Source organism: Microcaecilia unicolor, chromosome 1 (genome assembly GCF_901765095.1).
Source record: "Microcaecilia unicolor chromosome 1, aMicUni1.1, whole genome shotgun sequence".
Taxonomy (NCBI): Eukaryota; Metazoa; Chordata; class Amphibia; order Gymnophiona; family Siphonopidae; genus Microcaecilia; species Microcaecilia unicolor.
This window is the reverse complement of record NC_044031.1, coordinates 695,338,970-695,362,528: the sequence shown is the minus strand read 5'-3', so window position 1 is coordinate 695,362,528 and position 23,559 is coordinate 695,338,970. Positions and strand designations below refer to the sequence as shown.

General features: G+C 40.3%; 1 protein-coding gene across 1 annotated transcript in view; it reads right to left on the bottom strand.

The window, feature by feature from the left end:
- The window catches only part of OTUD7A (OTU deubiquitinase 7A), a 468,456-nt gene extending 446,008 nt beyond the window's left edge, over window positions 1-22,448 (bottom strand). The window contains exon 1 of the mRNA XM_030188471.1: window positions 22,340-22,448. The gene's annotated coding sequence lies outside the window, so the exon portion shown is untranslated. The remainder of the gene's footprint in view (window positions 1-22,339) is intronic.
- Window positions 22,449-23,559: the final 1,111 nt, after the last annotated feature.

Sequence of the window (23,559 nt, the reverse complement as noted above, 5' to 3'; positions counted from 1 at the left end):
TTTTCCCCAGACACACTGGAACTACACAGCAGTGCAGCAGAAATCAACCTCAAGGACTTTCAAGATCTCGGTGTCAATGCCTCCCCTGCAGCAGTGGGTGAGTCTCAAAGACTGGCTGGATGTCTTTTCTACATCGACAGTAGAAGCCCTCCATCCGCTCATCCAACCTCCTCAAAGACTGCCATTGACAAAGGCATTGTGAAAGTAGCAGGAGTGGCCTTGTCTTCCCAAGTCAACTGTGGAGTACTGGAAGCCAAGTCTTATGCTCTTGGAAGCTGTTGAATCCCCTCTGATACTCAGGAGGATGAGTGGTCCGTAGATACAAGCGATCTCGGTGCTCTCAATGCCACAGTATGATGAGTGCCATATCAATCAAAAGCCTCTGCCTCCTGTTCGCATCACAAGTTCTTGACGTCAATGCATGAATCCTTCCTTTTCTTTTGGGCAGGACTTGGATGGCCAATCCCAATGGCCTCTATTGATGATCAGTGTTGAGGGTGAACAGTGCACCTTTGATATCAATGGATTCCAAGTTTCCAATGCAGCTCCAAAACTCATGTAGACCCATGTTTCCAATACCAAAGTCAATGGACTGGACCTCTCAGTACCAAAAACATGTCTGCTCTGCTTTTTTTGACCACAACAGACTTCTCTTAGACGTCTATAAAATAAATTTACAAATGAAAGAACTGGTCAGGCCACAGCCATTAAAGATGCCACTTATGGATATCCATGTGGTCCTGTTGTACCAACTGCTTTTCTTAAAGCCACTGGGAGACTTTTTAAACGAGTAATTTTATCCAGTCAAATAGCTGCTGCTGCAAAAATCAAACAACTCAATTTTAAAAACAAGTACTCCATCCAGACCAATGTCTTCAAACGGGCCTACCCTGGGTGATGTGAAAAAATAAGAAATAAAGGAAACGAGATTCTAATAGGGAATAAATACTGCATGAAAGCAACAGGACACAAGAAAAAAAACTACAAACAACAGAACTTAGATCAAAAACTATGGTTTTGAGCTCCAGTGGTGTGCATCTAACCGACTCCGTGGAAAATAAGAATATAAGAACTGCCATACTGGATCAGACAAGAAGGTACATCTAGTCTAGCACAGAAATCAATTTCCAATACTGGCCAATCCAGGTCACAAGTACATGGCAGGATACTAACAATAAGAAAGATTCCATGCTACTTAACCCCTGTGACAAGCAGTTGCTTTCTCCAACACCTTTTATCCCATGTATTGGATTTTTCTTCCAGGCACTTGTCCAAACCTTCTTTTAAACCCAGCCACACTAACTGCTTTCACCACATCCTCCAGGAATGAATTCCAGAGATTAAGTTATATTAAATTATACACTGAATGAAAAAGCTTTTTTTTTTATTTGTTTTAAATGTACTATTTAGAAACTTAATGGCATGTCCTATAATCTTTGTACTTTATGAAGGAGGAGTAAACAATTTCAGGATTTTATAGACCTTTCAATCAACTAACAGGGTGGAGGAAAGTTCCCAAGAACGAACAGGAGTCAATAGTCTTCCAAAAGGTTTGTTCTACTCGAAACGTCACATGAATCACCTAGACCTTTATCATATCCTCCTTCAGCTATCTCTTCTCCAAGATGAAGAGATCCAACTTTTCTTCATATTGGAGTTGTTCTTATTTATTTTGGTTGCCCTTCTCTGTACCTTTTCTATTTCCACTATATATATATATATATATATATATATATATATATATATATATATATATATATATATATATATATATATCTTTTTTTTTTTTTTTTTAAAGAGGTGAGCACTGTGTGCAGTTCTGGTCGCTGTAAGATGTGGTTGCACCATACAGCAATATAGAAGCATGACACTGTTTTCTGTTTTATTCTCTATTCCTTTTCTAACAATATCTAACATTCTTTTTTATTTTTGGCTGCCACCACATACTGAGGTTTCAACGTTCACAATTAAAGGTAGACCCTTTTCCTGGGTGGTGACTCCTAATGTGGAACGTAGCATCCAGTAGCTATAATTTGGGTTATTCTTTCCTATGTGCATCACTTTTTGCATATGAATACATTTAATTTTATCTGCCATCTGCATGCTGAGTCTTCTGGGCTCTCAAGATCTTCCTGCAATTTAACAATCTTGAATAATTTTGTGTCAACTACAAATTTGATCACTTCATTCATCATTTCAATTTCCTGATCACTCAAATATGGTTAAAAAAAAAACCACAAACACAGCAAAGGTGACTCAAAATAATACCCAGACGATATGAAGGTATAAACCATCATCCAAGATGTGGCACGGGCTGTGTTTTGGCCTGATAGGTCTGCATCAAGAGTCTTAAGGAGATGTTAAATAAAAGGTCCATCTGGAATCAAATTTATCAATAGGTAGAAGCATGCTACATATAGAATGAACTCTCATGTGAGCGGTGGTTTAAGGATGAACACCAATCCAATATCTGAAGAGACTTTAAAGCTCTATAGTTCTCGATTTTCATAAATGGCCGAGTTTCTTATCTTTCCTCCTAAACTCACCTCTCCTCTCCCCCTTTTTTCCAGCTCTGTGGATAACACTCTCATCCTCCCTGTCTCATCAGCTTGTAATCTTGGGGTCATCTCTGACTCCTCTCTCTCTTTCTCTGCACATATCCAACAGATTGCTAAAACCTGTCATTCCTTTTTCTATAATATGACCAAGATTTGTCCCTTCCTTTCTGAGCACACTAACAAAATCCTTATTCACACTCTTATCTCACCACGCTTAGACTACTGCAATTTTCTTCTCACAGGTCTCCCACTAAGCCATCTCTCTTCCCTTCAATCTGTTCAAAATTCTGCTGCACGACTTATTCCACCAGTGTTGCTGTGCTCATTTTAGGTCTCTCCTCAAGTCACTCACAATTACAGGAATATATATATATATATATACACATACATATATACACACACACATATACATATATATACACACACAATTTTCACATTGGTCACAGACCTGCAAGTGCACAGTAAAGAAAAGAAAAGCTCTCCCTAGAAGACTGCCAACAGGTCAGGTTTTCAGTATATCCCTAATGAATATGCATTAGGTTGGCTGTTTAAAATAAGGGGCGGGGTGTAAGGAGATTTAAAACAGCGGTGTAAGTCCAGTGATCCACACGCATGCGCCAGCGTTTTTTCACCGGAGGGTGAATGCAAGTGGACGGTGTAGGTTCCACTACGTGGTATCCATGAGTAGTGAATATTGTGTAAATGTGAGTATATAACAATTGTGTGTATTTGTAAAGCAGATAGAAGCCTGTAAGATCTACTATATGCTCTATTGCATTATTTTATTTAGAAACCCAACTCCTGATGACACTCAAGAAGCAAAACACAGACTGTGTAGGGTCTGGGCTAATTTGCAAGAGGCAATAGTCTTGATCGCATATTGATTTGGAATGTTTTGGAAGACTTGAGTCCTTAACTACCAAGAACCTTATGAACAACAGAACTTTATGTGGTCTATGTCTTGAGTGGCTTGAACCTTAGGATAATAAAACACATGGACATAAGAACTGATGACCACACGACAGAATTTTGATCATATGACAGGGTTGTGGGGATAATCCCACTGATAAAAACGTTTAAAGAATTGTTGATTAGTTCTGATTGTTTACTGGTTATAGAAGGTAGATAGTGATTGGTTGTATTAGTTAGAGATTTGAGGTGTGAAGATATGTGTATGAGTGTGAATGAGCATGTGTGTTTGATCTCAGGCGAGTAAAGTGGTGTAGACATTTGTTGATATTTGAATTAACATGTAAAATAAATTACAGCATTTATTATAACTGTTTTGTCTAGTATATGAATAATATTGAGTACAGTTATTTATACTGTTATTTAGCCCAGTAGAATATAGAGTGGTAATGAATATGCATGGGAGAGATTTGTATACAATGATGGTAGAAGGCATGCAAATCCCTCTCATGCATAGCCATTTGGGTTACCCTGAAAACTTGACCAGTTGAGAGGTTCACCAGGACTGGGAGTGAATGCTAAATCTTTTCAGCAATAATAAAGTCTGCATCATAAAATCCCCACAACTTGTCTGCTGGTTCTGCCTCCCTCACCCTCCCACAACACAGATAAAAATAGCTGCACTGAGAAACAGAGAGGGAAAGTCCAATTTTCAATTTAGTTACCCTTCTGAACTTTTTTGAATAACTGTCCTTCCCCTGCAGGTGTGAGAGTAGCTGTATGAGCCATATGTCACATACAAATGACCTTACTTGAAGAGGAGTGCATGGGAATTAAATGCTGTAGTGATTAACATCAACAGTTATTTTTAAAAGGTACAAAAAATATAAACTTCATGAACAAACTAAACTGACTGTTTCAAAATGTTCATTAAAAAAGTCAAAACCAACCATTCAATCAGCGGACTGGATAAAGAGAAATATTGAATAATAAGACAACCGCTCGGTTGCAGGTTCAGTGCGGCTTACATGGTATGGTACAAAGTAACACAGAGTTAATAAAGTATGGAACAAAGTATCAAAGATGACATAGTTACATAGGGTGTGATACAAAGTATCACAGAATTAATACAATGTAAGAGACAAAGTATCAGAGATGACATTGTTACATAGGGTAGGTCAATAGTAAGAGATGTGGGGAAAGGATTGGTGTTTGGGTAATACTAGTGTTATGGAGTTGGGTTCAAGAGTTAGGATGGTTCATTTGGGTAGGCCTGTTAAATAATGGATGAAGTTTGCTACAGACATTGGTCTGGTCTTTTTTATTCATCTAGCTAGTAAAATTCAGGTATATCATAGAATTAATATTCAATATATTCAATATACGTACTCAGTGAGAAAGCCTGACAATCATAAATGACTTACATAAATGATTTTCATAAAAACTAAACTGAAGAGAAATTTTCCAATTCCTCATTTATTACATGTATATTCAATCATATTCAAAAATGTCTTAACAGATGTCAGCATGAAATCATAAAAAACAGACATCATAAGCAAAAATACAAACATAAAAAGCCTGTCTTGTGAACAGTCATTCAATACATATGAAGCAAATCATTACTCTGAGTTAAATGCTTGTTTAAAGAGAAAGGTATACAACTTTTCCCCTAAATGACAGATAATCACTGTCAGTTCCAGGCAATGCTAAAGGAATGAAGCTGACATAAGATAATGCCATCATGGGAGATGATAAAAAAAGAACTGTCTTCACAAAGTATAAGCCAAGGGGTCATCAAGAAGTTGTATGACACATGTTTAGGCTAACCAAATGTCACAATATATCTACTTGCTACTTTTATCAAGATCTGTTCTTCTAGACCTCATTCCTTCTATGGAGCTCTTCCAAAAAATAACTTTGCAACATATCAAGACAACAGTTTTTGGTCAAAACAAAATTTAAAAATCTTAACCTCCCAGTTTACTAAGCCACGCTAGTGACTGCCAGGCGCTAATGCCAACACAGCCCATTCACTTTGAATGAGCTGTGTCAGCATTGCTTCGCGGCAGCCGCTAGCATGGCTTAGTAAACAGGGAGGTACGTTTTCAAAACCTTAAGAATACAAAGTAAAATAATGAATTTTCAAGAAAGGGAAGATGAAGTAAAACACATTCACTTAGGCTGCTATTTAGTAATGTACACTAAGGTTTTGAGTAGAACTTGCATACATAAGTCCCCTTCAGCTCCAAATCTAAATATATTTGTGAATATCAAAATAAACAGTACTTATTTTGTGAAGGACCAAGTCCTTGAGGTCTCCAAAATTATCTCCTTGACCAGGATTCAACTTATCATATAATTGCAGCTTCTTGTGATCTTGGACTTAATCCTCCACTGCCTCAGGTGAAAATTCAGATTGTGAGTCCTCCAGGTATAGAACAATACTTTCTATACCTGAATTTGAACTGCTTTGATAGCTTTCAGGCAATATATAAAAAATTAAATAAATAGAAGTCTACAAGTTCCTTAAATAAGCATCCTCAGAAGTCAACCATAGCTTGTGCTTTACTCCAGCAGAATAATCCTGCAGGATTGTGTCCTCCTGGTAAATATCAGTTCTTTTTTGTTCAGCTCTAATAATTTTTATATCCCAACAAGATGATACTCCCTCATGTTAATACAGTTTGTCACTACCCACTGTAGTGTTAATAAGAAAACCTCTGCGACCTTCCATCCTATATAGGAAGTCACTAAACTTGTGAAACAGCAGCCATTAACTGGAAATACTCTGTCAGCTATATCTCTCAGTATCATCTGGCATTCTATCCTCATCCTTCTCGATCTATCTGCTGCTTTTGACACTGTTGATCACAGCCTACTCCTTGATACGCTGTCCTCACTTGGATTTCAGGGCTCTGTTCTTTCCTGGTTTTCTTCTTTATCTCTCCCAGCGTACCTTTAGTGTATACTCTAGTGGATCCTCCTCTACTTCTATCCCACTGTCAGTTGGTGTACCTCAGGGATCTGTCCTGGGACCTCTTCTTTTCTCCATCTATACTTCTTCCCTTGGTACTCTGATCTCATCCCATGGTTTTCAGTATCATTACGCTGATGACTCCCAGATCTTCCTCTCCACACCAGAAATATCAGCCGAAATCCAGGCCAAAGTATCAGCCTGCCTGTCTGACATTGCTGCCTGGATGTCTCAGCGCCATCTGAAACTAAACATGACCAAGACTGAGCTTCTTATCTTTCCCCCTAAACCACCCTCTCCTCCTCCCCCATTCTCTATTTCTGTGGATAACACTCTCATCCTTCCTGTCTCATCAGCTCGTAACCTCAGGGTCATCTTCGACTCCTCCCTCTCCTTCTCTGCACATATTCAGTAGACTGCTAAAACCTGTCATTTCTTTCTCTATAATATCACCAAAATTCGCCCTTTCCTTTCTGAGCACACTACCAGAACCCTCATCCACACTCTTATCACCTTTCGCTTAGACTATTGCAACTTGCTTCTCACAGGTCTCCCACTTAGCCATCTCTCTCCTCTTCAATCTGTTCAAAATTCTGCTGCACGACTAATATTCCGCCAGTGTCGTTATGCTCGTATTAGCCCCTCACTTCACTGGCTTCCTATCCATTTCTGCATACAGTTCAAACTCCTCTTATTAACCTATAAGTGCATTCACTCTGCAGCTCCTCAGTACCTCTCCACTCTCATCTCTCCCTACATTCCTCCCCGGGAACTCCGTTCACTGGGTAAATCTCTCTTATCTGCACCCTTCTCCTCCACCGCTAACTCCAGACTCCGTTCCTTTTATCTTGCTGTACCATATGCCTGGAATAGACTTCCTGAGTCAGTACGTCAAGCTCCATCTCTGGCCGTCTTCAAATCTAAGCTAAAAGCCCACCTTTTTGATGCTGCTTTTAACTCCTAACCCTTATTCACTTGTTCAGAACCCTTATTTTTATTATCCTCACTTTAATATTCCCTTATCTCTTGTTTGTCTGTCCTAATTAGATTGTAAGCTCTGTCGAGCAGGGACTGTCTCTTCATGTTCAAGTGTACAGCGCTGCGTATGTCTAGTAGCGCTATAGAAATGATAAGTAGTAGTAGTAGTAGCATTCCAGCCTGTAACCTTTATCAGTTATTAAATTACCAATCAGAAGTCCAGCACATCAATACTATGACTGCAATACCAACACTTGGCATCATTCAAATAACCTTTCCAGCAGGTAGTCTAAATGAACTCAGTTCCACAAACAGAAATCTTGTTACCTATCAGCTTTACTTGAGACTATCTCACTCTACTACTGCACAAACTTCCAGGCCTTCCTCCTCCACTTCGGCCATCTCTATGTTAGCTGCTTCAAGCATCTTCACTTCCATGTGCTCACCCCTGAATGCCATTCTCCTAGTTACCATCCATCCACCTCCATTTGTGAAATTCCATCTAAAAGCACCCACCCTCTTGTTGGAAGCCCTGCCTACCCTACTCGTGACTTCCTCCCACAGGACACCTTTTATCTCAGCATTCCCTCCAGTGATAACTCCAGCCCCTGGGCAGTCAGGGAAATGTAATTTTATATAATTTCCCTGTGAGGCACAACCTAAAGGATATTGTGAGATGTAGTCTGCCCCAACATTCAAAATTGGAATTTGCACTGCCTCAAGGAATGGAGACACATGCAGTTCCTAGCTGGTATTCCCAAGCCTTTACCCTTGTAGTTATGACTTTCAAGTTCCGTGGGAGTGAGAAGCAAGCCCCAGTTTTGGAATATGAATCATCTCCATAATTTATGAATATCCCTGAAAATATTTCAGCAGTTTTATAATAGTGTGACTTCATAATCTGTACACTGGTGCTAACATCAAAGTGCCTTATAATTAAAAATAAAATTCATAATAGTAGGTATTATTAAACCAGCTAAAGCCCATTCAACCACAATTCAATTTCTTTCCTTTAGTCCTGCTGCACCATCCTGTACAATTGGGTTGTACCCCCCTTCCTATAAACAGATGGACATACAGAAACTGACTTTTCCCAATAGCAATAGGAGCCGGCGCTCTGTGGAAAACCTCCAGTATGACTCTGTCAAAGCAGCAGAAGGTACAATCACAGATCATAAAGACTCCAACTAAAACCATGGGACCATGAGGCAGGCATTGATATTTTTTAGGCTGACAATGGAATGAGAGGAGTCATCTTTATTTGGGACAAGATAAATGGGAGTAGTGATTCTGACCCCACTTGGAAGGCAACACTAATTCCACTGCACTTGGATCTAACAAATGCTGGAGAGTGATAGAGATGGCCTGGCGCAACCTCAGGGCGATACCATGAAAGCGTCATGAACTGGACAAGTCAACTTCAGAGCACAGACCCGACTGAGCACCTCAAGGACTCAAAGGACTGAGATGACGTGGGTCCGTTCATGGCTGAAGTGAGCCAGCCTGCCCCCTATCTGAGCCAGCAAATGACCCAATGCACCCTCATTATGCAATTCTGGAGCCTCCAGCAGAGCCAGAGGTCCCAGAATGTCCTGATCTCTTAGGGTCAAGAAAGGGCCCCGACTTGATGGGCCTACTGGGGACAAGACTGACACCTAACCACCCGAAACTGACCTCCTCCCCTAGGACATCTTGGCCAAGAAGACACACTGGGACCATTTCTGGTGCAATTCTGGGAACTAGAGAGAGCAAGAGTCCCCCAGGTCCTTGACCAGATTTCTTCAGGTCCTTCCCAAAAAGCAGATAGGAAGGAGACTCAGATGCTTCTTGGAGGCTGTAGCTGCCACCCAGTGCAGCGGTCTAAGCCACCTTTTGACCACCACAACAGAGGTCACAGAATGGGAGGTTATTTGTACCAAATCATAGAAGACATCCACCACAAAGGCTATCCCAGCACAACATGGCTCTAGCCACATAGCCCCCACACAAATGGTGGCCTACAAGCCCGCCTTAGTGAAGGAGAAATCCAGCTTGATCTGCTGTTTTACCTTTCCATGCATCTCATTAAATGCTGAGCCCACTTCCAAGTGGCCTGCAGTCTTTTCGGTCACAGCTGTGACCAAACATCCACCTTGGGAAACTGCCAACATTTCCCCACCTCCTCAAGAGGGAAAGAATACAGCATGTTTAGCACCTTGGAGACCCAGAGTGCTCCATCCAGGGCCTCTCACTCTGCCAACATCTGCAGAAGAGCACCTTGTGAAGGGGGAAGTGCTGTATCAGTAAATGTTCGCTAAGGCTGCTGTGTGTGAAGTCCTGTGGGACAAGTGATACGTGATACACCACAACAATCCTCCTCACACACAGGATAAGAAGCCATTACCCACTGCACCCTATGCTTGCTGTGCTGTTTTGATGGCTTTTATGAGGATATGAAACAAGTACAGGTGAAGGTGACTGAATGGTCTATGCAAGTGAAAGGTCACTTCTGCCAGCGTGCTGTCAATGCTGTACACCAATGTAAGAGGAAAGAAAAAAATTGCATAGATGGGAAAATGTGTTTCATAATGTTTCAACTTGATTACCTTCCATGTCAGCAGATGTTCTAGCTTTGTATCTTGCTAAGTAATTGCCACTTTACTTCTGGACTATGAAGTCTTTCCATATATACCATGCTGCTATTTGTTATTCCATTATATCCTAAGAAGTCAAGTCAAATAAGTGTTTGAGAGTATATCCATCAAGCACCATGGTGACTAAAACATGAGCAAACGTTTTAGCCTTTTCAAACTTAGTTCATACTGATGTCATTTATCAACCTTGATCTTCTCATATTCTTTCTTTCTTCCAAAGCATGCTAGGTCACTGAAACAACATTACATGTCCAAAAGTAAATTTGATGCTGATAATGCATTCTATGGCTCAAAAGTATATCAAACCAAACAAAATGAATAGAGACAAAATACCCTATGTAATGATATCAACAAAGTCTACTAGAGTAGGGATGGATGCCAGCAAGCAAGATCACGGCACAACGGTTCAATCACAGTGAGGGCTCTTGAAAAAGCCTGAACGAAACAGGTCCGTCGGGACCTCACTGTTTCAGAGACTGATTGGCCAACAGAAACAGAGCAGTTCAGATAAGTTTTTTTGTCATTTCACATATTAATCAGTCCAGAAAAGAGTGGATGATTTAACATTATGGAGAGGGTTTTTTTTTTTTTACCAGTGATTACTTTTTAACTGTGAGCTTCAAGTGATTTTCAGCTAAGTAGAGTTCCGGTTGAAAGAACTGTGTTGAGCCAGTAGTATGAGGTTTCTCCTCTCACTTATATATTAAATGAGTGCAATTTTGCTTTCATGAGAGCACAGTGATTCTTCAGTGTGCATACATGATTCACAGTGGGTTTTGTTTTATAACAGATTTGAAGAGTAAATCAGATCCATAGTAGTTTACATATTAAAATTTAGACACCCAATACCCCAGTCTCACCAGATCATCTGCAATTCCTACATTCAGCTCTTATTTATGTTTTTCTTTATTGTATTTGCTATACTGCTGTTTGACTTGAACAACACAGCAGTTTACAATAGAATATAAATTAAAACTAGAAATATGAGCAATTCCATTAGGGCAAGAAAGGAGAAGAAAAAGCAACAAGGACAACGCAAACAAACAAGCCAGAAAGACATTAGGCTACTGATGCTGAACACTACCTCCCCCGCCAGCCATGGCCAGAGAGATCAGTTCCAGAGGCCAAGGTGGAGAAATAAGTTTTGAGATTGGCTTTACATGCTCTGAAGGAGGAATCTTTCCAAAGTGATACTGGAAGAGAATTCCAGAGAGATGGAGCAAAAAAGAAAAAGGCTGAAATACTAGTTGAATCAAGACATGTGAGGATTCACATGGGATAACAGGTAGATTTTCCACCTGGAAATGGAGCATGCAGATATAATGGAGTTTGCATTATTTGACTTCTTGAGTCTTAGAGGTATTACTTCAAAGAAGCTTTTTAATTGTTTGTTTGCCTTTCAAACTGCTACATTTTGGAAATTTATACCAATTAATTTTAGATATATCACTAAATTATACCACGTTTAAGAAAGGCTTGAAAACATTGCTGTTTCAGACCTATGTGACTAAGAAATAATTTGATTATAGTTACTTTTATGCTTTTACTTTTGTGTGATATTAAGTATATTTTGTAATCACATTTTGTAACTTCCTAGACTATTGTGCTCTAGAATCTTGCTGTAATCCACTGTGAACTATATAAATGGAAAAAAGCGGGCTATAAGTGAATTAACTGTAATAGAAAGTATAGAAAGCCTTGTGGACAAGTAGCAGAATCTCAAACTGTACAGCGAGCCAATGATGTTTACATCATCAAACCTATGGGCATAAGACAAGAATGCAACAACAGAGTCCTGGTCAAGGTCAGTTTTCCTGGTACCAGCATAAGATTATACTGCAATAGTCCAGGCACCGAGGGCTAGATTCTGTAAATGGCACCCAAAGATAGACACCGAAATGATGCGCAGTAAGCTAGTATTCTGTAAAGGGCACACTGCGTGGAACCACCTTCACAGAATACTAGCTTGGTATGTGAGCATTTACACCTGCCAAAGACTGTATAAAATGCTCACGCCCAACTGATCTAATTCAGTCGTCAAACTTTAGAACAGTGGGGGCAATAAATCTTATAAATAATAAAACCCAGCACTGGCATGTGGAGCTTATTCAAGAGACCTCAGTAGTGACTCGTTTCACACTGGGATCACTGCCCAGCGACTCACTACAGTCATCATTGGTCTTTCAACTTTAATAAATTCAAAACATTTGTTTATAATTTTCAAGTTTTAGTAAAATGCTACTTAGCTTTTGCTTGCAATCTAATGAAGAATAAACAGACCCACACCAACATGGTCCATGTTTCAGGAAACTGCCTCAGGGTTTGGTCCTCAATCGCTACAGCTCTCATTTATTTCAGCAAAGTGATGGCAGCTTGGCATGTAAATGCAGGTATTCTATAACATTGCACCTAATTTCTGGAAACATCCATGACCCAACCGTGCCCCTCCCATGACCACATCTCTTTTGGAATTGTGTGCTATGAAATTTAGGTACATATTATAGAGTATGGTGTAGGGTAGATCTGCATGCAACTCTTAATTTCTGCCAATTAATTCCTGTTAACACCAATTGTTACTGCCTAATTAGCTAATGCACAAATCTGCACCCAAATCTGCACCTATATAGAATCCGGCAGACAGTAACTAATGCATTGATCAATGACTGCAAGGCTGAGTGCTCTAGATAATGCATGACAGAGTCAACCAGCATTACAGGGAACCCATGGAACACTAGCAGGCTTATTTTCGAAAGAGAAGGGCGCCCATCTTCTGACACAAATCGGGAGAGGGGCATCCTTCTCACAGGGTCGCCCAAATCAGCATAATTGAAAGCAGATTTTGGGCGTCCTCAACTGCTTCCCATTGCGGGGATGACCAAAGTTCAAGGGGGCGTGTCAGCACTGTAGCGAAGGAGGGACTGGGGCGTGATTAGGAGATGGGCGTCCTCGGCTGATAATGGAAAAAAGAAGGGTGTCCCTGATGAGCACTTAGCCGACTTTACTTGGTCCATTTTGTCTTGCGACCAAGCCATGAAAAGGTGCCCAAAATGACCAGATGTCCACCGGAGGGAATCGGGGATGACCTCCCCTTACTCCCCCAGTGGTCACCAACCCCCTCCTAAAAAAAACTTTAAAAAAATGTTTGCCAGCCTCAAATGTCATACCTAGCTCCATGACAGCAGTACGCAAGTCCCTAGAGCAGTTTTAGTGGGTGCAGTGCACTTCAGGCAGGTGGACCCAGGCCCATCCCCCCCCACCTGTTACACTTGTGGTGGTAAATGTGAGCCCTCCAAAACCCACCACAAACCCACTGTACCCACATGTAGGTGCCCCCCTTCACCCCTTAGGGCTATGGTAGTGGTGTACAGTTGTGGGGAGTGGGTTTTGGGGGGGCTCAGCACCCAAGGTAAGGGAGCTATGCACCTGAGAGCAATTTGTGAAGTCCACTGCAGTGCCCTCTAGGGCGCCCAGTTGGTGTCCTGGTATGTCAGGGGGACCAGTGCACTATGAATGCTGGCTCCTCCCATGGCCAAAGGGCTTGGATTTGGTCGTTTTTGAGATGGGCGTCCTCGGTTTCCATTATGGCCGAAAACCAGGGATGACCATCTCTAAGGTCAACCTAAATGTTGAGATTTGGGCGTCCCCGACCGTATTATCGAAATGAAAGATGGATGCCCCCTTCGCCGGGACATCTTTAGAGATGGGCGACCTTAGAGATGCTCGTCCCCGTTCAATTATGCCCCTCTAGGGGTAACAGGATGAGAAGGTATCCTTGAAAGCTAGAGTTTTACTAGGGTTAAACTTCAAATGATGATCCTCAAACCACTTCTTTTTTTTCTTTCAACTATGGTTAAAAGAAGGGTAGACTGTGGGTTTTCTCCTCTGAACCCCAGTACCCTACTATGGAGGGTTTGATGGGGAAGGCAGTCAGAGACTAACAGTTGTTCCTGTTCTCTGACATCAAAGCAAGGACTCAGTGAGAACACTGACAAAACAACAAAGGTAAGTTCATGTTTTTGATTGATTGACTGGTTAGGTTAGTTTAAAACATTATAACAATTATATCACTATAAAACATGAATAGCACACTCACAAAAAAGAAAAAAAAAAGAGTAGTCCGAAGAAAGAAGTGCTATGCCACTGGGCAAAAGACATCTGGTTGCTAGGTAGCGGTAGTCTTGGTTCTAGTGAAGCACATTTGATTCTTTACCAGAGACTGGGGGATTCTTTTGTTTGTATATCCGGTAGTGACCTTTGGTGAGGAAGAGTTTTTGATCTCCCTACAGAAGAAGCCTCAAGTGATTGCGATATTTGGGAAGTTTGGAAGCTGAGGGTGCCATGAGTGAGAGGTCTCTAATGGAAGTATAGACTTCAAATGAATCTAAAGCAATGGATGTCCAGAGAGATAGTGCAAGAGATCCAGGTTGGTCTGATTCTTTCTTATAAAAACTCTCTCTCTGCTTAGGCCAAAATCCTTCACTTTAAAGACTATCTGGCAGCCTACGTTGGATCTTAGCCAAACTCTTGTGCTCAAATTAAGCTGTTATCCACTAAAGTTCAAACTGAAAGAGAGGTTGTAGAAATGCAATGTACTATAGAGAATTATGTAACCAGAAACTAAAATCTGTATAAACTAAGGATATTTCTAATTTGAGAAATAAAACGGAGGCTTTATGTTACAACATTCTATAACCTTCAGGTTATTAATTTTCCTAGGGTGTCTCTTATATCCCTCGTGAGATGTTTAAAAGATACTTGTTTGAATTTTTGAAAGTCCCAAAAGAATCAATTTTTCCTGTTTCCAGAATTTATTACTTATCTACTAAGAAGAGGTCTGGGGGGAGGGTTCAGCATGATACTGGTCAAACAATGGATGTTACCTCTTTATTACAGAAATTTGACTTGGAATCAGTTGTTCATGCAACATTATTGCAGACAGAAATTGGTTATCACATTTAATTTTCTAAACACCATGATATTTACTTTTTGAATTGTATAATTAATATTTTTCCTGACATAACCACAGAAACTCTGAAAATAAAAACAATTTTTGTTATTGAGGCCTGGACTACTTCAATTGGGTACCTGTTCTAAAATAGCCATCTTAATGTATCATTAAATATCACTCAGTTAAATATGTCTTCTTTGAGCCTACTCAGCTATCACATTGGAAGCTTTAGTTTCAGACCTCCCTTCAAGATCATTTAAATCCATACCTGGTACAGCTAGACTTTCTTTTTGGATTTTATTGCTTTCATTAATTCCTTTTCACTTTCCATGTATTGGCCTTTTAATTAATAGTGGACTGAAAGTATGTTTTAGGGCTATTTATTGACTATTGAATCATTTTTTATATTTCTGATTATGTACCAAATCACAATTCTGTACAAGTATGTTTTGCTTGGTGACTGTATTGGAAATTCATTAAAATGAAAGATCATCTGTGCTTTCTTGAATTCAGATACAGTTCTTGTCCCTACCACCCCTTCCATTAAAAAATATTTGCTTAGACTACGAAGTAATCTACCTCCTTTCATCTTCATCCTATGACCTCTTGTTCCAGATCTTTCAAATGGAAAAGGCTCACGTCCTATGCATTTATACCCCAGAGGTATTTAACCTCCAGATTCTGTATAGGTTGCCCAAAGTTAGGTGCTTAATTTGGGCGTTGATCACAGATCTGCATATAAAGTAACTGGCTAATTGGCGCTATCAATAAATTGGTGTAGTTAATTGGAAGTAATTAAGAGTTATGCATGGATCTGCCCTATACCCTATTCTATAACATGCATGCCTAAATTTCATACTGCACAACTCCAAAGACGACATGGCCATGGGAGTGTCATAGGCAGGTGAGGGGCATTCCCAGAATGCACATGCAGCACCTACACTACTGCGCCTAACTGCCGTTATTTGAGAACGAGCATTTACACCAGTATAAATGCTTGTGCCCAAAGTTAGTCTTTCTTCTAAAGTATACATGTTGAGATCTATATAAGAACATAAGCATTCCCACACTGGGACAGTCTGATGGTCCATCAAGCCCAGTATCCTGTTTCTAACAGTGGCCAATCCAGGTCACAAGTACCTGGCACGATCTCAAAACAGTAAAAAACAGATTTTTTTTGCTGCTTATCCTAGAAATAAGCAATGGATTTTCCCAAGTTCATCTTAATAATGACTTATGGACTTTTTTTTTAAAGGAAAGACCTTTTCAAACCCTGCTAAGCTAACTGCTTACCACATTCTCTGGCAATGAATTCCAGAGTTTAATTACATGCTGATTGAAAAAATATTTTCTCCAGTTTGTTTTAACTCTGTTCTCATATGCTTTAAGATGAAGATCACTGACCATCTTAGTAGCCTCACTCTGGACCAATTCCACCCTGCTTGTGTCCTTTTGAACGTGCAGTCACCAGAATTACAGAAGGTTCTACAAATGAGTTCTCACCAAAGACTTAAACCAGGGCATTATCACCTCTTTTTCCTGCTGCCCATTCCTCTTTCTATGCATTCAAGCATCCTTCTGGCTTTTGTCATCACTTTCCCTACCTGTTTAGCCACCTTAACATCAAATCCATTCTTCTGTACATGAAAGAAGTAATTCACTGCCTATGCCAGGGGAGGACAACGAGGGCCACAATCCACTTCAGTTTTCAGGATTTCTACAATGAATATGCATGAGATCTAGTTGCATGCAAATAAATCTTATGCATATTTTTGAGGAAATCCTGAAAGCCCAACTGGATTGCCCACCCCTGACCTATACTGTACTATTTCCTTGGGGTTTTGAAGCTTTTATCATTTTAGACTGCACCAACATCAACTTCAGCAGTCTATTGTCCTGGATCTCTCCTGAAGCCCTTTTTATAAAATGGGTGCTACATTGGCAACCCCCCCCCCCCCCCAACTCTCAGGTACTGTAGCTGATTTTAGTGAGAAGTACAGATTACTAGTAATAAGCCAGTAATTACATTTTTAGGTTGTATCAGTACTCTAGGGTGTATGCCATCTGATCCCTATGATTTATTACTGTTTAATTTGCCCATTTGTTCTATTACATTTTCTCCATTCACCATGATTTGCTTCATTTCCTCTGAATCATCAGCCTCAAAAAATGTTTCCAATGCAGGTATCTCTCTAATACTCTCCTCAATAAGACTGAAGCAAAGATTTCATTTAGTTTTCTGCTTTGGTCTTCTCTTCCCTGAGAACCCCTTTTACCTCAGTCACCTCAAATGTACTTGAAAAAAATGTTTATTTCAAGTGTATCTCTCTGGCAAGCTTCTTTTCAAATTCTCTTTTAGCCTGCCATATTGCAGTTTTATGTCTAAGTTGCCAGTACTTATGCTCATTCCTATTTTTTTTTCTATGGAATCCACTTTCAATTTTTTAAGACATCTTTTTGGCTTTAACATCCTCTTTCACCACACCATTTACTCATGCCGTAGTCTTTCAGTTTCCTTTATACCTTTACTAATGCATGGTAAGCACCAGTCTGAGCTTCCAATCATGTCTTTACACAGCGTCCACATTAAAAAAAAACATTTTCAGGCAATTTATTGAACTTTTAGAACGACAATCACAATGCAATAGAAACAAAATAACAATAATATAAAAATAATGGAAATAATAAAAACATTATACTTTGCCCATAATGATGAAAACAGGAAAAAGACCAAGAAAATTAAATTAATTATTTAAGGGGAAATCACATCTCATGAGAATCACAACCCTCTCTTAATCCAACAAGCCAATCCATACAAAGTATTATAGAGTAACCCTTAATTCCTCTTTAGCAGATATAAAGCCCAAGAGCTGCTTTAGCTGAAAGCAAACATAATACTTAGATTCAAACTTAACCCACACATTGGGGTCCTTTAACTAAGCTGCTGTAAGCACCAACGCGTGTTTACTGCAGGATACACTAAGGCAACATTAGCGCATGGCCATAAATTCAGAAAATGGAAAAAAAATCAGCCATTTTTCAGATGTACTAAATGATCTTAGTGCGTGGGAAAGACCCGCGTAAGGGCACACTAAGGCCACTGTTTAGCGCAGCTTAATAAAAGGAGCCCACTGACAAGGAAAATAGAACACAAAGTTCATGCCTAGGTCAGAACTGTTTCGGTGCTGTGTCCGGTCCTGAATCCTGATTAACAGGGATGTAATGCAGAAACTGCTTCTAGGTAAGTCAATTGCTGAGTAAACACTACTTTTTCTAGTAATTTAGAAAGAAAGCACAGGTTGGATATCAGGCGATAATGAGCTGGGAATTTTGGATGTAGATTCTCTTTCTTTAATATTGGGTGTATTAACGCTCTTTTCCAGAGACTGGGAACTGTTCCATTAGACAGGCTTTGATTTATAATTAATAAAGCCGAGGGGAGTAAGGCATGAGATAAGAGTTTAAGCCAACTGGAAGGAATTGGATCCAGATGGCTAGTAGTTAAATGCATACTTGATAAAGTCTGAATCAGTACTGTTAAGACGGTAAAGCAAACTTTTGACCAGACACGCGTTGCTGCAATGGGAGAGGTAGGTTTCTCCAACTGATGGGGAAAAGAACATATGTTGCTTATCTTTCAAACAAAAGAATTAAAGTATTGATCCTCATTCGATGAGGAGCTTTGCTGGGTCAAAGATTTCAGAACTGAATACAATTTCTCTGGTGGATTGGGAAATTTTAGCAGAAGACTGGAATCGCTTTTTTTAAAGCTAAAAGTTCATTGGAATTTATAATGGTTTTGACAGTTCCTAGATCTAATACATAACTCCTCAGTTTCTGAATTCCTTCAGAGTCGTTTTGCTCTCCTAACCTGATGTTTAAGAAGACATAGGCCCTGGTGAAGCCCTGGTGAACCCAAGGCTGTTTTCAGGCTGGATAACATTGAGAAAACTTCATAGCGGCCAAAATGTCCACAGTTGCTTCCAAAACCGAATTCTAACAATGAGCTTGATCACCTACAGAAAATGTAGAAAAATCATCTGTCTATGGGGGATTTTGAAGGAGTGAATATTGGGACAGAGCAGTGAAATGAATTGTAAGAATGATCTGACCAAGAAACAGGAGTGTTCTGACAGTTTCTTAAAACGATTGAAGAAGAAGAACGTGTAATTACCATGTCTAAGCTATGTCCAGGTACATGAGTTGAAAAAACTATGCTGAGTTAGGTCTAACGCTGAAAGGAAAGATAAGAAGTTATTGACATGCAGGGATGATAAATCATCCACATGAATGTTAAAATCTCCGAAAATCAGGAAGTCTGGGAATTTAATGGCCGCATCGGCCAACATTTGAAAACACTGAATAGTCAGCTGGTAAACAATTGTAAAGATGAGCATCCTCTTCGTCTCTTAGCCAAGTCTCACAGAGGCCTAAAAAGTCAAGTTTTGAAGATAGCACTAAGTCATTAATCAAATGTGCTTTAGATCTCACTGATCTGCAATTCAATAGTCCACAGAGAGTTGAACAGAGAAAGAATGTGAAATAGATTTAGAAGTGCATGGAACAAGGTTACTCACCTCTCTCATATGTGTATAGGAAGATGGACATGGAGGCATATTTTCAAAGCACTTAGACTTCCAAAGTTCCATAGAAACCTATGGAACTTTGGAAGGCTAAGTGCTTTGAAAATATGCCTCATGGTGACCTGCAGCCCCCAAAAAACGGGATAGAAGATGAAAGAAGTTCTAAAGAAGTCATATGAGACCAAATGAAACAGAAACACAAAAGTCCAAGAAAAATGAAAAGGAAAGCTTGGAAAACAAAGCTGGCATTGTTATATTTTCAGAGTTCACCCCAAGAAGCAGAACCTGCTCTGGCTGTCAATTGGGAAAAGCGTCTATGTCACGTGATCTAGTCAAAGCGGGTCTGTTCAATCCTAAGATAGTGCTCTGGCTGTCAGTCAATCAGTGAAACAACATGCCGTGCAATATTTTTATATTGCTTAAATCTATGACATCCTAAACATATAACGCTAGACCTCCACCTTGTCATTTAGATATAATTTATACTCTAGCATCACAGTGTCCCATTGGTTATCCTCCTTCTAACAGGTTTCTGAAATACCTAATATGTCTGTATCTTAAATTTAATACCAAACATTCTAGTTCGCCAAACCTCTTTTTAGGCTTCTGGTACTAGCACACAGACAATTCAAAATATGTTTTTTCTTTGTATTCAAAACCTGCCTAGCGATTGACAGGAATAATGTGGCATCACTTACTACTGCCTCTTCTTTATTAAGGTGCCACCTATCGTCTTTTGCCTTTATCACACTCTCTCTACTGGGATATTCTAGCTTCCCCAGTTTGCCAGTATCCTTACAAGATACCAAATTCTAAATTCCTGAGCACCTGTCAGCTTTCCCCATGAGCTTGTTTAAAAGCTGTTCTCCCTTATTTAAAACATTAGAACTAGTAGGTGGGTTCCATCTTGGTTAAGGTGGAGCCCATACGTACAGAATCTAAAACTCTCTTCCCCACATTATCATCCTATCCATAAACTAAGACTTCTGAGCTCTAGGATGTTGTGTGTGGAATGGGAAGCATTTCTGAGAATGGTGTCCTGGAGGTTTTGGATATCTATTTTCTACTTTAAAGCTTCAATTTATTTTCCTAAACTTCTCACTCCTACACCTTGCTACATCATTGGTGCCCACATGTGCTATCCAAGCAGGCTGCTGTGGAACATTAACAACCATTTTTGCAAAAATGCCATGAATGATACACTTGTCAAAATGCTGCTTCACTAGACATATGCACTGTGATTTTAATTATTTTTGAATAAGGACAAAGGGTCTTATTTTCAAATTATTCTTGCCATTGCAATAGGTGTTCCAAAGTCTATAGCCATCATAATAAAACTAACATACATCACTGAATATTATACAACAGTATCTCATTTACAGGCACATTTATTAATGTGCATTAATGTTACTGCGCACTAACACAGTAATGCACATTATCAGTAACCAGGTCCCACTGCATAAAAATGGGATGTGCAGTAAAATATCACATATTAACCACATCAATGCATACAAAACCATTAGAGCAGGTTAGTCAACTATGAGGCATATTTTCAAAGCAGTTTGGGAGGCTAAGTTCCATAGGTTTCTATGGAACTTTGGGAGGCTAAGTGCTTTGAAAATGAGCCTCTATGCCTGCTAATGTGAAACCTCCTTTATTATGTATGGGAGAGGAGAAGGAAAATATACCAGGGCAGTTTATACAGGCTTCCATCCAAAATGAACCCAGGTAATTGTTAAAAAACGGATGCTCTGTTATGAATGCCTACAATGTCACATGACACTTTCCCAGAAAACAATTAGCTTTGTAAATAATAACCTTATTAGCTATGGAGCAAAATATGAATGTATTAATCTCAGCCATAAAACATAACGATAATCTGTGTTGTGTGATACAAGTACAGATATGCAATCAAAAATATACAGCATACATACAGAAAAATTAATGCATTCTGCATGTATAACAAGCACAGATATTTTAATATAAAATTAACTCATCAGGCTTAGTTCCACATACATGTTGTATTAATTCAGTTAGAACGCAAAATAATTATTGCGTATTTTTCTTCTACGAAATGAACTTACTAGCAGAGCCCATATAGGTAAGGCACATAGAGAACATCTTAAAGAGCCGTTAATATGAATCTCCTCTACATGTTTTCTTTCACCAACTCTTGGTCTTTGTCTCTTATTTGCAACATTGATGAACAAAAATATTTTGGAAAATGCGCGAATACATGAAACTAATGAAGCGGTAAAGGGTACAGGACACCTGCTCCATACACAAAACGCAAAGCAGCTACAGTGCTTGTCACATCCCGATCAAACGAAGAGCACGGAGCAAACAATAAAGGAATTCTTCTAGATTCTGCAATGCAGACTTTAATCGAATCGCAGCACTGAACAGCCGGTGCTAAGGCGATGTGTTCTGTACACGGGGAACGGAAAGGACAAGAAAGAGAGAGGTCTGCACGATCACCAACAAATCTGTATCCTAGACATCAATGCAGCATCCTCATGTCAAGGGATCAAGTTCAGATTTTGGTCATTCTAAACAAAGCAAAAAGCAATGAACAGACCACCCATGCTCACTTTGCAGACTCAAGATTGAGGATTTGACTGTACCATTATCGATATAATACAGCAAAGTACCTGTCCCGTCCCTGCAGTGATACAATCCCCGTCCCCCCAATCGCCCCCGACTTTCAACCGCTTAAACCCACCGGTACCCTATAACAGATAGAAGCATTTTCTTACCTGCACTCATTAGAACCCTCTGTCGCAGCTTTCAGACTGAGATGCGAACCGCTATAAGTGAACCCCGTACTCCCTACCCTTCAGCAGCCTTGTCTGCACCTCTTCCTCTCTTTCCCTACCTCGCTCTGTCGCCTACCCGCAGAAGTGCAAAACCGGCCTCCCCCACCCTTCGGTTACCCTGTGAGGTCATCTACGCCATGGCCCGCCTCTGCACCGCGACGGTTGGGTCTCAAGCTTGGAGACGGCGGGCAGCGTCCTCTTGAGAGAGCGCTGATTGGTCCGGATGGCTGTTCACTGATGAGGCTTGTCAAGTCTGCTCCGGAGGCCTGCCTGGCGACGGACGGTTCTGTAGTGGACTCGGACTCGGCGGAGGAAGAGCTGGGGCGGGTTGGGGAAGGTTTGGTACAAAGGGCCCTCGCGAGGGAGAACGAGTTGCGTGCTAGCTTCCGAGCGGCAAACTAAGCCCCCATAGCTTCTCTCATTGGCGTCTAAAGACCGTAACCAACCCTAGGTGTTCTGTGCTACAGTTATTTAGCTGCTGCTCGGTCAGATTTAAATACACTGGGGAGAGAGATGCGAGTGAGAGTGTTGTGGTAGTACAGAGCTGGAGTCAGCTGTTTCTCAGTCATAACCAGCGTAAGGCTGGGGGGGGGGGGGGGGAGGATATGGCATGGCTTCAGAGCAATAACGGTGGAACTAGAGCGACTGCAGTGGAAATGTTAAGAGACAGTAGGAAAAAAAAACAGAGACGGCGCAGTCAGACAACTAAACATTAATACTGGCAAAAACCAGGAAGTGTAAAAAGTGGAGCTGGGTCCTCAAAAGAAGGTAAAGGGAACCGAGACAGTGCCTGATCTTGGGTGGGGGTTTTTTCCCCCCCTCTTAGTGCATTTTATTCTGTTAAGGGAAGCTAGTTAGTCAATGAAGGAACTGGGAATGAAGTGCAGGAAGGTATAGCTCCTATAGCACAACTTTTTTTGAAGGACATGAAAAAAAAAATAAGGCAGGCAGCATCATAGTCAATGGCCTCACAATAGGACCTGTGATGATATCGCACACATACCAAAGAGACCTAGTAATAGTAAACACATTTTCTTACCCCGGGATTTTAAAATAAAATTAAGGGGTGCAGGCAGCCCTTTTCTCTTGTTCTCTGTAGGTTGCCTAACAGAGCTAACTGAAGAAGGGCTGAATTTGTGAATAGAATAGCTCTTCTCTGC